Raw genomic sequence first — 13,942 nt, 5'->3', positions numbered from 1 at the left:
CTAAATATAATTCTAAATCTTATTAATTCTAAATACAATTTCATGAAAAGGAAGCTCAGGGAGAAATATAAATGGGTTTCTTAAATACATAGACATTCCTCATGGAACTTACCTGCCCTGAATTTTTAATTCAGTGTTAGATCTCACTTCAGCAGTTTCTTTTTAGAGCAACACCTCAGCAGAGGGAATGTGTAAATTATAATCTCAAAGTTCTATTTCTGGAGGTTTCTAACTCAACATTGAACCATTTATTCTGAGGGGAGAGTTGCTGTGTGAATTCTCTGGGAAGTGCTGAAAGGGATTTTTGGCTTTTTCTGTCTCCCTGGGTGCTGAGGATGATGTGCTAGGGATGGGAGGGGAGATACTTCTGAAAAAACTGGGATTTAAACTAGAATAAACTGGGATGTTTTGTTTGTCCTGAGAACTGTGATCCACAGCTACACCTTTGTTGTTTTGCTGCCAGCTCAGCATGTGTGTTCAGCTACTGTTCTAGACTCTTTTATGAAATTAAAAATAACTTCCTGCAAGTGCTTTACTTTCAGTTGAGGGATTTAAAATGTGTACATGATCCTATTTTCATGACACATTGTTTATTTAAGGTACCTATTAATCCCTTCTTAAATATTAATATAACTCTGCCTATTAATCATCCTTCCCATTGTGGTTTTTTGGGATGGGGGACCTTGCTTGAACTGGTTTATTGGAGAAAATATATGTCATGGTCATTCATATCATAATGTTCATTACATTGGTGACATTATCAGAATTAGAAGACTTGGTAAGAAATTGCCACGAGTGCTCACTTTCCCCTGGAGCTAAATGAGTGAGTGAATAGTCTCTGAAATGAACTGAGTAATTAGACATTTTCTCTCTGGAGATGGGACAGGCTCCAGGAATAAATATGGGCAATTCCCATTCTGAAAGGAGTATTTGGAAGGGTTACAGTTTGTTCCTGTAACAAAAACAGGCCTGTTAGGAGCAAAAATGTGGGGGACAATTGCTGAAAATACCCATGGAAAGGAACAAGCCCTGAGTCCCTGGCTGGCTGCAAAGGGGATGCAGAGCAGCAGCCAAAATGCCAACAGTACCAGTGCCAGGTCAGAGAAACAATGGAAGGGACAAGGCACCTTCTGGCCAAGGACAGCCCCTCTCACCCTGGATTAATTGGCATTCAGGATGTTTCTGGGTGATTCCAACCCCTGGAAAGAGGCCCTAAATTGCACCCTTGAAAATGGACTCCTGCACTCCTTCAAACTTCTCCCCTCATCTTTCTTTGCAACAGGATCTAACTTCATTGGAATGTTATTTTTGGGGGGGGGTTCATTATTTTAAAAAATTGTTTTGCTTAAATAAATCTTAATGTTTAATCTTCATTCATATGGCCTTGACCTGGCTGCCTTTTTCAAAGCAAATTTCTCCTCTGTGGGTCCTCCAGCTGCAAAAATATACAATGTGAATATCTGCCCCAGGGTCAAAGTGATGCTTCTGAGTGTGAAGTTTAACAATGTGTGTATTTATCCAGCTGATAAACATGTCAAATCTAAGAGATGTGTTTGACAAGGACAGAGGAGCAAAGTGTGGAGGGCATGGGGGCAGTGGCCACTCTTACTGCTCTCTGTGGGCTTCAGGTGTTTTTATTGGCACATCTCTAAGTGTTCAAGGTAATAGTTTCTGTTGATGGGTGATATGAAGGTGTAGGGAAATTAATTACTTATTTATTAATTCCCAGTCTGAGAAATTATCAGTCAGAGAGAGTAATGAGAATGGAGTAAAATCTGAAGAGAATTTCAATAAACCCAGAATAAAAACTGCAGAAGGACTTGGGAGTTTGCTAATTGATTGTCTTCATGGAGAGAGAAATCATGTTTAAAATTGTCCATGCATCATTTGTTCTAATGTAATAACCAAAAAATTATATAGAAGTAATTTTATTGGGGGGCAAAAAGTAATTAACCTGTCCTGTTACAATGAAACAGATTTTTTTTCTAGAGAGAATTCTGCTGGGGACAGCAATCCTCCCTTTGATTATGTGCTATTGCATTATGAAAAGTGCAATTCAGTCATGTTCATCTTTCCTTCACCAGATTTTCAATTTAGTGTGGTATGAGCTAACTGAGCTTAAACTTGGTATGAGGCTCCTTAAAGGTGACATTTCAAATAAACATCATTTTTCTGCAGAGCTTTAACACAGAGGAGCTTTAACAAATGAATGGCAGATGTGAAATAATCTCACAGTCAAGAAATACAACTTATAAAACTTCGGTGTTTTGAGTAACAACATCCTTAATTTCTCTTTTGCTTGATTAACTTTTGCATTGTTGTTGCCAGGGCCAGGAATAATTAATTATAGTGCTGCCTCCTGGTGCCAGTGGAGCAGCAGAACAACATTTCTGAGCCATTTCCCTGCCCTGTGCAAAGTGCTCTGTGGCACTGCACCCTGCCAGGGGCTCCCACACATCAGCAAGGGGAGTGCAACTCAAACTGCCTTTTCATTTGTGCTGAGATGGGAATTATGAACCAGCACCATTTCATGAAATACACTGTCCTTAATAGTCTGGGAGGGGGTGCTTAACATGTAAGGCAAAGTAACTGCTGGATCTGATTGGATTAGTGGCAAATTTAATCTACTGGATGACACTGCTGATTCAACAGTCTCCTTTTTTTTCTAGGATCAAAGTGACTTTGGCTTGACATGTGATCTGCTCAGTGCCCTAAATGAACTGTGGGCTGGATGGGTCTGATTCAGTATTTCAACAGGGAGAGGAGCTTGATTTGAGAAGTTGTGATGTACAGAAATTATCTTTTTACAGCATCAGAAAGCTTTTCTGTGATGCAGAATTTCCTCAGATATGCTCCCCAAGCAGCAAATAATAACTCACAAAGACATTTCCCTAGAATATCAGTGCTTACTACAGAATTTATGAAAACTTGTGGTTTCCATTATATTTTCTAACCCTGAATCCAAAGGACAAATATCCTTCTTCTGTAAAGAGGTTTATCTGACTCAGCAGATTTGATTGAATGTTCTTACAACAGGGAGATGAAAGACTATGTAAATAGGTTAAGCATGGGCTGAATTTTAGTGGGAAAAGCCTCTTGAGGCTTCAGAAGCACTTTAAAAATTGATACTCAAATCACAAGTGTCCTGCATTAGTCCTAGGTCAGTGTGTTAAATATTGAAGAGTAAAGAGTCTCTGATTAAAGACTAGGAAAACTGATTTGGATCTTGAAGTAATTTGTGTCTGTGATGGGATGTCCTGTTCCTAGGAAATCCCTGTGACACAGGGAGGTCTGGAATTATGAACTGAGGCAGCTCTTGTTGCAAGGGAAGAGCTTTCAACAAAAAAACATTTTCAATTTGTTTTAATGTATTTATTTTGTAGTTCTGAAATGTGCTCTGCTGCTCCAGCTCAGACTGTTCTGTGGTTCTGTGAAAGACACTGGTTTGGTGGCCCCAGCAGTGGATGTTATTTGGGCTTTGGCAAGGAGAACAGAGTAGGAATTGACCTGACACAGTGAACAATGACACTGAAACCACATTGGCCACTGCCAGCATTTACTGTGTCCAGTGGCAAATGCTTGATGCTTGAGGGATGTAATGGATGGCAAGAAAAAAGCACAACTTCATTACAGGGAATTCTTTACTGCCTCACAAGAAACATTGTGTTTGTGTTAAGAATGAGGTGGTAAAGATAAGGTGCTTTTCTGGAAATAAGATTGCTGATTGTTGCTCACTTCCTCTGATTTTGCTTTCCCAAACAGGTCAGCATTCCTCTGACTTGCACAAGAAAAGATCTGTCCCACTTGTTAGTTCAAACTGAGGTCAGGTTTCCTTTCTTTGACTCTGCCACTCTGTCTTTCCCTTCCAAAAGCTTCAAATCCAGGTGTGAGTCTATCTTAATCTGTCTCTTACTAAAAGTTCCAGTCCTTTAGAGATCTGACCCTTTAATCTCATGTTCTAAGAGCAGTAACCTGTGTGTTCATGCTTAGCTCAAGGAGAAGGATTTTCATCAAAAATGTAAAATGTCCTCAGTAAGGACAGTAATCAGCAAGCAAATCTGGAAGTTGACACAAGGCTCAATGGCTTTTAAATAAAGCTCCTGATGTTTAGCTGGAAATTATGTCTCATTAAAATGGAGACAGAGCTCCAGTCCTTTTTACTTAGGGACTCCACCACAAAGGGCTGCCAGTCATACACCTGGGGGAGCCTGGTTTGATCCTGTTGCTTTTCCTCTTTCCCTGATGATGGGAAGCATCCCTTGGAGTCAGTTCCTGGGAGTGTGTGTATGACCCTTCATAGCATCCTTGGACCACTGACTAAGGGAAAAGCCATGGCTTATCAACAATCCCCCCTTTGTCACCTCATGTTCTGCAATGGGAGCACTTTCCTGGCTGTCCTGCCCAGTGTGAATTGTCCCTGTGTGCTGACTGTGGAGCCAGGCCTGGGTCAGCACAGAGAAAATGCTCTCAGCAAACTCAGCCAGCCCTGTCAGCTGCCTCTGCAAGCATTCCCCTACCAAAAAGTGAAAGTGAAAGCTGGGAGTGAGATGAGAACAGGTATGGGAGCAGGAGGAGACTGAGGTGGGAAAACTCAACACTGTTTCCTAGGATATGGGCCAGAGATGTGTTAAATGCCTTTTTTACCTTCTGCCTATTTCTAACAGTGGGCAAAAGAAAGGTGCAACCAAACCAAACCCCAAACCAACCCAAAGCTCAACAGAGCAGATGGAGCAGTTCCCATTACTTCTCACCCCACTTGTTGCCCAACTCACAGTTTGGCTGGTGAGGAATGGTGGGACTTGCCCTTCTGGAAGGGCTCAGTTCCCACTAGAGCTGGGAACAGAGTGCCCCAGAAAGGGTTATTTCAGCTGTCCCAAAAAGTTCCCTTTTCCTTGAGAAGAGCAGGCTGGGTAGGGGAGTGGAGCTCTCAGGGCTGCTCTGCCAGAGGAGCTGCTGCTGTTGTTTTTCAAGGAACCTCCTTGAAATGTGTTTATGCTACAGGAAAAGCAAGCTTATAATTTTCCTGAGCTGCTGGCACCTTTCCAGGAGGGCATTGTCTTGTGTGTCAGCTCTTCCTGGGGCTGCTGTGTTGTAATCACTGCTCTGGGAAGAATGGGAGGAAAGGAGATTCCTTTTATTCTCCAATCCTGTGCTCCCTTTTTCTGTGTTCCTTTGGACTGGGAGCTCCTGTGGGTTTGCAGCTGAGGGAATTCTCTGTGCCCTTGCTGAGGCCAGGATTGCTTGTAGCCACCTGGGAAATGCCAGGGGACTGCTGGGGCTCATGTTTGTGTCAGGGGTAGTGTGACAAATCTTAATGCCAGGGAGGCAATTCCATACCTGTTAGAGCGGGTGGATGCAGGAAACACTGTGGGATGTTCTGTGGTTTTCCAGCTGGGGTGGGTGAGTTTCCTTCTTGTGCTCAGTGTGCTGTCAGCAAAGTGACAGAGGGTAATTGATCCAGGTTTTCTCCTGCTGTTTCCATAGGTGAACATGGAAGGTTTGTCCTGAGGAAGGGCAGGAAATAGTGCACATGGAATGGAACTGGTTGTCAGGCTCACAAAACCCATGAAATGTAAAACCCTCCTGCCATAATTTATTGTTGCAGATCTTATGTTCGTGTCCTAAGTCACACAAAAGACCTCATTCATAAATTTAATTTTGGTCCGATTGTTTCTGCCAAGATTTTCTTTACAGGAAAAAACCCCACAGATTTCTTTTGACCATATCCACTTCCAGCAGTGAAAAGGAAACCAGGCATTCCTGGAATTATTATCAAAATTCCTTTGTCTCCACAGGGCAGGAAGCCAGACTGCTTTGTTTTAATAGCATTTTTCTAGCCTTAAACCTCCAAGGCTGCCTATATGTCTCAATTTTCTCCAGAAATTTTGGGATGCTGTCTGCATTTTGTTACAGCAGCTGCCCTGACAGCTCATTTATACACTGATTTTACCTCCCATGCCCACAGCACTGCAGTATCTGAGCTGATCCCTGTGTAATAAAGCAGTAGAAAGGCTGGTTTGCTTGTCTCTGGCATGACTTGCTGTGGTCATACATAATATAATGGGATTTGTAATCCCCTCCCCCCCTAAACTGTTTTACTTGGAGTTTTCCTGCAGTTTGTAGTTACACTCACATCTGTATTTTATGCCCAGAAACCTGGGGATAATTCTTTTTGTCTTCATTCTCAAAAATCTCAGGAGATTCAGTCCTACTTTGCAGCTGCTGGTATTGAAAAATGTCAGTATTTTTTAAGTTTTCTAGAATTTATTCTATTTCACAACATTGCTATATTTTAGTTTCTTTAGCAGTATTAATCAGAGATGATAAATGGGACTGTACCACCTGCTTGGGAAATGCTCATGTATCTCTTGTATCTTTTTCCCTACAAAATTCTTCCTCCTTGTGACCCTACAAAAGAAGTTTTCAGAGTGGCCAGAACCAAATCCTGGTAATTTGAGGGCAAGTAATTCCTGGAAAGACCCTCCCCTCACGTGCACATGCCCACACAAACACATGCACTTGATGTTTGAGCCTGACTCATCTTTCAGCATGTGTTATGTGACCCAGGAGGGGCAAGAAAGGGCCCAGGGGGGCTCCTCATGCCAGGGCCACAGGATTAGTCATGGATTGCTCCTTGGAAACCTCAGCAAGGGCTTCCAGCAGCCCTTGGAACCAAAAGCTGCACAATTATTTGTGTGTTTGGGGAGAGGAAATGCGTAAATTGCTTTCCCATCAGTGAAGTAACCAGGAAATCAGCAGAGGAGACCTTGCTGGAAATGTTTGTTTTGTTCTGATGGTGAAGATAAGCAGCTGGGAGAGCTCTCAAGTTGGGCTGCTCTCCCTGAGTCATCCCAGCTCTGTCTGGATGTCCATGTGCTGAACACAGCACTACAGCCCTGCAAATGGGAGCTTGAGGAATCCTTGCAGCTGCCAATTTGCCACTCTGAGGTTCCAGAGCAATCCCTGCATTTGGCTGATTTCATCTCTGCTGGATGAAATGGTGCTCAGAATATAAAAGGAGAAGGTGCTGGGGCAGCACTGGCATCAGTTGCTGTGTCTGAGGGAGAGTTGAGTTTTGGAAGTAGTAAAGTAAAAGTACTTTTTCACCTCTTTGGTCAGGAAGATGCTCACAACATTTAAACATTTATCTGTGCACTGTCACAAAATAAAGCACAGTCTGATTAGTTCCCAGGCCCAGCTGCAAATGTAGCATGCAGCCACAGGGATCTCAGGAAGGCAGCAAAGGCAACAAAGCAGGGGAGAATATGGATTTAGGACAGAAAGAATCCCACCATGTGGTTAGGGAAAGACATAAAAAGTGCCTAAATCCCATCCCTGGGAGATCTTGGAAGCCTAAAAGTGTAATGTGGCAGGGTTTGGCTTGCAGCACCTGAGTCCCCTCTGCTCTGGCTGCTGGGAGTCTCTCTGGAATTATCCCATAATCCCAGCATCATGTCAGGAGCACAGAGATACTGATCAGACATGCAGATCTTCAGAAATGGAAATAATGAACTGAAGCTGGGGCAGGATCCTCTGTTGGGTGATGTCTGCTCTGCTCTGGCTCAGGAATCTTTCTGCCCCTAAGGTCAGGATGTTTGGGCTATCAGGAACATGCTGAGACATCTGCAGAGTTTTCCTAAGGGCTGAAGTAGTTGAGTAATGATGTCAGCCAGAGCTGGACACACAGACTGATTCCTGATCTCTGAGGTCCCTCTTGGGGCTTTCTCCTTGAAGGGATTTCATCTGGAGACATGGAAGCTCCAGCTGCAGAGGGAGCAGCCCAGGAGATGTGAGTCCCTAGAGAATGACATGCTTGCACTGATAGATTTTAAGTACCTTGTCATTTGAATATTTCTTTTCATTATCCCTTCCCCAATCATTCCAAAAGAGTCTTGCAGAGGAGATGGAGGCTGTACCCACAGCCTTTTCCTCTGCTATTGTGTAGCTGCCAGCTGAAATGGATAGAGGTAATTTTTCCTTGGAATTAGGTTCTGTGCTGAGCTTGCTGGTGCAGTAATTTTACAAAACGCTCATCTTTCCTGCTTTAAATGTGCCCAGCTCAGGAGGGACAGGCAGGCATTACTGTACCATGGCTCTTTAATGGGCTCTGGAAGCACCAGGGTGGTTTCAGTCCCCAGGACATATTTAATCTTGTAACATCTTTTACTGCCTTTAATAGCCTGTCCTACATCTTAATCACTCAGTGTGGAGAAATTAATCCAAACCCCTCCTTTGTCCTGATAATTTGAAATCTCTGCTGTGTTTGCCCAGGTTGGCCTGTGTTCCTCTGGCAGTTCCAGCTCTGCCCTTGCCTGCTCGTGGGAATGCTCCCATGGAGCTGGGTAATTGTGTGCATCTCACTGCTTTTTCCCTTGGATGCTTGCTGGGGTTGTAGTTTCTCCTGCTGTGTTTCCAGGAGGCTTTGGATGCTGTGTGCACACCACAGCTCATGCAGGATGCTCCTGTTGCAGGGAATGAGGCATTAACAGGATCAGAAGTGGAACAAGGAGCTGGAATCAGAGCCTGAGAGAATGGCCCTGCTACCCCTCTTGCTTTCCTGGCACTGCCTCTGCCCAAATCTCCTGCAGCCCCATCCAAATTCCCCCCATACAGACCCAAAACACGGGCTGCTGGTTTCACTGGCTCAGGGAGGAGGAGCAGTTGTGAGTTGGCTGTTCCCCCACACATTCACATGGTCATTGATCTTTATTGTGAGTTTTGGCATCTCTTTTGTGGTTGTAGCAAGAAAATGTTCAATGGTTCAATGCTTTCAGTGATGTGAGAGCTTCTATTTCTGTACCCTCAGGAACACTGTTTGAGTTTGGGATTGAGTCACACAAACAGTAACCCATAAAAAGGGAGTTTACAGGTTGGATAACTGCCTCCTAATGAGGCACTAGACAAGCATAAAATTAATTGAGAGGTTTGGTCTGATTCAGAGTTCCTGGAGATGTAGTTTTCAGGTTTGGCCTAAGATGCAGTTTGCCAATGTATTATTAACTTGAGATTGCTGTACCAATAGTAAAATTCTCCCCTAAACTAACTTTTCTAAACTATGTCTCTTCAACATCTGATGTGCCTGTGAAATGCAATTTTATGTGCTAAGAAAAGTGGCTGTGAGCATCTGTGGGGATTATGACTGACCTTTAGTACATGTATTTGGTGTCTCAGTCAGTTTGACCCTCTGGGTTTTGCACAAATATTGCTGTTGTTGGGAAGCTTTGTATTTTCTTTTTTTTTTTTTTTTTTTTTTTTTTTTTTTTTTTTTTAATTTTCTCCTGTAAGTGTTGATTTAACAGAGGCACAGCAGAACTGGGAGAAGCTGGAGGTGGCCACAGGTTTACAGGGGACCTGGAGCCTTTTCAGCAAGGGACACTTAAGGGATGCAATTCCATGTGACCAGTGTAAGGTGGAGATTCCTGTGAAATTCAGGTGGAAAGCTGGAGAAGGCAAGCCTGGCTTAGGGAAGGAAGGAGGTGAGGGCACTGGCTTGGAGAGATGAATGAGTGCTTCATCTCCCTTCCTTCCCTAAGCAGAGCTGTTCTCAGCTGGTGCCTTTTGCAGCCCCATTTGATTCAGCAGGAGCCTGCTGAACACCCACCCCCCTTCCTTCTGTGTCTGTGCCCAGGGGCTGTGCTGCTCTTGGGGACACTCCTAATGAGCACAGGGACAAACCTGAGTGCTGGGATTTTACTGATCATAAACCACAGCCACTCAATACCAGAGCAAGCTGGCAGCCAGTGGGAAAGGCTTCAGCAACAGCATAATGGCTTTGATTTTCTCTGTTTCCATCAATAAGGTGCCAAATGCATTTAGCACAGGCTGAAGGGAGCTAACAGGGTATCAAACAGACCAGCAAGGAGAGCCCTGCTGCTGACACCTCCAGCACCAAAAAACCCCAAAGCAAGCAAGGTTAATGTTTCAGCAGCCCATTAGTGTGACAGTGTTATCCAGCTGTGTTACCTCAGCTGACATCTGAGATCATTTTTAGGTGCTCCTATAGTTGAATCCTGTATTCTCCATGCAAGGTTTTTAAACCTTTAACTTTTTTTTTTTTTTTTTTAACTTATTTTTTTCCAGATGAATTCTACTGGAAATTTTGTTGCTAAATGTGCAACAAAACCTCCAGCCTAAATCAGTAACATTATGAAGTGGAAGCCAACAATGTATTTCTAGTAAGTTGTGTCACAGGTAGAGTTTGGGGGACCTGGGGCATTCCTTGGTGACCACAGGGAGAAGGAAAGCCTTGGGAGAGCTTCACCACAGGGATGTGTGTGCACAGGCAGCCCAGTTAAACTGCCTGATCCACAGTGGCACATAAACCCAGGCAAATGCAAACACCCTGGGGTCTGAGCCAGACCCCACCACTGAATTGTTAAAAGGGCTGCCTTAAGATAAGGAGAGTATGCTTTAGTCTAATTAATAGTTAATCTGTGATTAAAAGCTGCTGCACCTGAGAAAACACACTATTTTTGTGTGTAATCTGAATCAAATTCTCTGATTACAAGGTAATTAGCACCTGTCTGTGGATAATGTGTGCTGGAAAGGGGAAACATGGCACATGATGCCTGAGAAGTGTCAGGGCTGCCACTGCATCCTGAGTGTTTAAACCAGCATGTGCTGGTTTTCCCTTTGCTAGAATTCAGTTTTGACACACTTGGTGAACTTGCTTAGCTTAGCTAATTATATTTTTCCTGGGAGAAGTCAGGAAGTGCTGGATCCACAATCACGAAGAATCTGAGCTTGGGGTGGGACAATTTCTGACAACAGCAAGACTGAGAAATGCAAACTGTCCCAAAACTTCCTGACAATATGTGCCTTTGCTGTCAATAGCTCCTAAACATTCTGGTGAGCTTAATGAAATCCTGCCTTGGGCAGATGTCTTCCTTTCTACATGATAGCACTAATCCCAGTGCCCTGTGTTGGGGGGAATTCAGCTGCACTCTAATGAGAAGTTCTCCAGCACTCCTTCAGTACAGGCTGTTATGTAAGATGTGCAGCCCTAATAGAAATCACAGGAGACAGGGCTAAAAATGACCTTGGGAGGGCCTCTGATCCTGCCCTGGGGAGGTGGATGCTGCCAGCTCTGAGTGCAGGGGGTGTAAATTGCTGAGAGTGTAAATCCAATGGTGCCATTTCACTTTTTTCTATCTAAACAAGGTAGCTGAAAGGGGATGGATTGCAGTGGTAGTGTGTCTCAGTCATGAATATTAATAATGAGGTAATTAAATCAGATGAATCAGGAATTCTAGGACAGGGAGATGGTTTGCATGTCATTGAATCTGCTCCCCAGTTAGCAGAGAAACCCTTTCCTAAATGTGGGGAGCTGCCAGGTAGTTACAGCAGGGCTCAGAGCACCCCTTGCACAACCTTGGTTTTCATTTCCCATTTATTAAAAGATTATTTACTTGTCACTGCAGTGTGCTGGGTGTGGGTTTGAATGACCAAAATCTGATTTGATATGCAATTATTAAATTCCTGCCAGCACAGTGCAGGAATCTCAGAGGTCTTTTCCAACCTGGTTAATTCTGTGACTGTGGAAGAGCAGCATAACAAATGGAGTTTGTCAAAATTGGAAAGTTGGATATACCTGAAACAGTGCAGTGTCACAGCTGCCTGTGAGTTGTAAGCCTCCAAAAAAAAAAAACAAAAAAAACCCCAAATACCAAAAAAACCAAAAAACCCCCCAAAACAAAAAACCAAAACAACACAACCAAACTCAGAAAGAAAAATGAAAATATCAGAATTTAACATGACATCCTCACCCATTCTAAAACATCAGAGGATAATCTGGCTTAAAGAATATTATGAATTCCATGCTAGACTGAGACCAGGCACAGTCATATAAAAATGGATAAAGCCAGTGCACAAATATGCCTTTGGCAGCAGCATAAGTGTCTGATGAAGTTTGACATAACCCCAAAATATCTCCTTGCTTCAAGAGTGTGGATGTCAAAAGAAAAAGAGATCAGCTACGTAAATATTGATGTTCTCTTACAACGTTAGAGTGACAGATGTGGAGAGAGGATGAATTGTCACTGAATTTCCCTGAGAGCAAAATATTTCTGTGTCACTAATAGTTCAGAAAATGGCTTTATTTCAGTCCTGGGATGAAGCAGCACATGTTGATCACATTCTCAGTGGTGTTAAGAGCACAGGGAGCTCAAGGAGGGAAGTTCATTTGGTGGTAACCCATTCCTGAGAATGGGAATTTTTCCAGGTTGTTACACTCTCAGCAGTGCCTCACAAAGGAAGATGGGAAGGAGTGGAAATGGAACCAAGGCAGTGATGACATGAGCCAGGGATTGTCCTGTTTGCACAGGTTGTTCCAGAGCAGAAGAGATGAATCATACAGTTCTTCTCATAAAGACTTCTAGGTGCAACTTTTGTTTGGTTGGGTTTTTTTAAAGTTTGGTGACAACATTTCACTTCAGGTGATTTCATTTTCTCCATCTCCTATGTCCTTGACTGACTTTTCTGCTCATTTTCTCTCTAAGCTCATAACATCCCAGCATAAATATATTAACAGATCCTGAAATATATATGTGACTAGTCTATGTGTCAAGAAGAATCACATACATTAGGATTTGCTTGCTCAAACCTTTGGTAGATGACCTAATTTCCCCTTTAAATCAGATGACAAGAGGAGATTTAAGTAACTGTTTCACACTTGGGAAGGGTTAAGAGGCACAGAGATTCCAGACCAAACCCTCAGCTGCTAGGAGCTGGCATTGGGAAGTTGGGAGCTGAGGCAGAGTTGTGTGATTTGAAGCAGCAGAGATCTCTGCTCTGGACTCCTGACAGACAAGTGAAGGAGTAAAACCAAGAGGCAGATGGTGCCAAGAGGTGCTGTCTGAGGAGATAAGGAATGCTCAGCCAGGAGGTCACAGAAAGCTGGAGCTGAAGGGAATCCAGAGGGGAGCTCACATGGAGGGAACTGCTGGGTACAGCATGAAGTCCAAACCCTGTGGTTTGGACACAGTGCTGACACAGCACTGAACTTGTAACAAGGAATTTAGATCTGGCCAGGCCAGGTGGGTGCTCAGGAGCCATTCCAGGTGGAACACAGCACAGGGAAGGGCTGGGGTGTGCCGGGAGCTGCTGCCTGTGCCGAGGGCTGTGACTCCTCCCAGGAGTGCCTGTGCTGGGAAGGAGCTGATTTGGTGGGAGGGCCCCTGTCGGAGGGAGTTAATTGAATGAGCTGTTCATCTCCTAAGTGCTCATCTGAGCCGGGCTCAGCAGGTCTCCAGAGATGCACCCATCACTAACTATGAAAATCCTCAGGCAGCAGAGCACGCAGAACCTCACATCACCTCTTCCTCCTTTATTGCACAAAGCTATTTTTAATCCACTGCCTGGCTGGGCATTAATCACCTTTGACAAATTACTGTGTGTTGTCTCCATGTTGTGTAAATTCCCATGCATATTTTAGCCTATTGCAATCTTGTAAGAGGAGGAAGTGACACCTTATTTCCCTTATTTTGCGGGCAGTAGTGAGGAGGTATCAGAGGAAATTCATGCCCAAATTCATCTGTCAGTTTAAACCAGTGAACAGCTGTGCTGTCAATGCAGCTTTGCAGGGCTGCATCAGCCATCAGCACTGCCCTGATACCCATAGATTCCATACCATCAATCATCAGTTTTGCTAATTACATGGCAATGTGAGTGATGGGAATTGCCATCTCAGAGGAAGCTGAGTGGATCACTGAGTCAGGAACGGGTACATGTGGAATTCCACCTACGTACAAGGAGGTGCAAGAGTCACAGCAGTTTTTCTGCACCTTTTTTCTTACACTTGAGTGCTACATTCCTATTCCCATGTCTCTCTCTTAGATGCAGGACTTTAAGAGCAGCAATTCTACGTGACCCAAGAAATGTGTGATGGCAAAACTCATGGGTGCTGTTAGTGCCAGATCAGGGATCTCCTTTTCTTATGTCAAGT

The 13,942-nt window shown here is 43.8% G+C and overlaps 1 protein-coding gene across 6 annotated transcripts in view; it reads left to right on the top strand.

Moving 5' to 3' along the window:
* The window catches only part of CCDC85A (coiled-coil domain containing 85A), a 142,841-nt gene that overhangs the window by 112,407 nt on the left and 16,492 nt on the right, over positions 1-13,942 (top strand). The window lies entirely within an intron of this gene.

This window comes from Erithacus rubecula, assembly GCF_903797595.1.
Source record: "Erithacus rubecula genome assembly, chromosome: 2".
Taxonomy (NCBI): domain Eukaryota; kingdom Metazoa; phylum Chordata; class Aves; order Passeriformes; family Muscicapidae; genus Erithacus; species Erithacus rubecula.
This window is presented reverse-complemented; position numbering and strand designations above follow the sequence as displayed.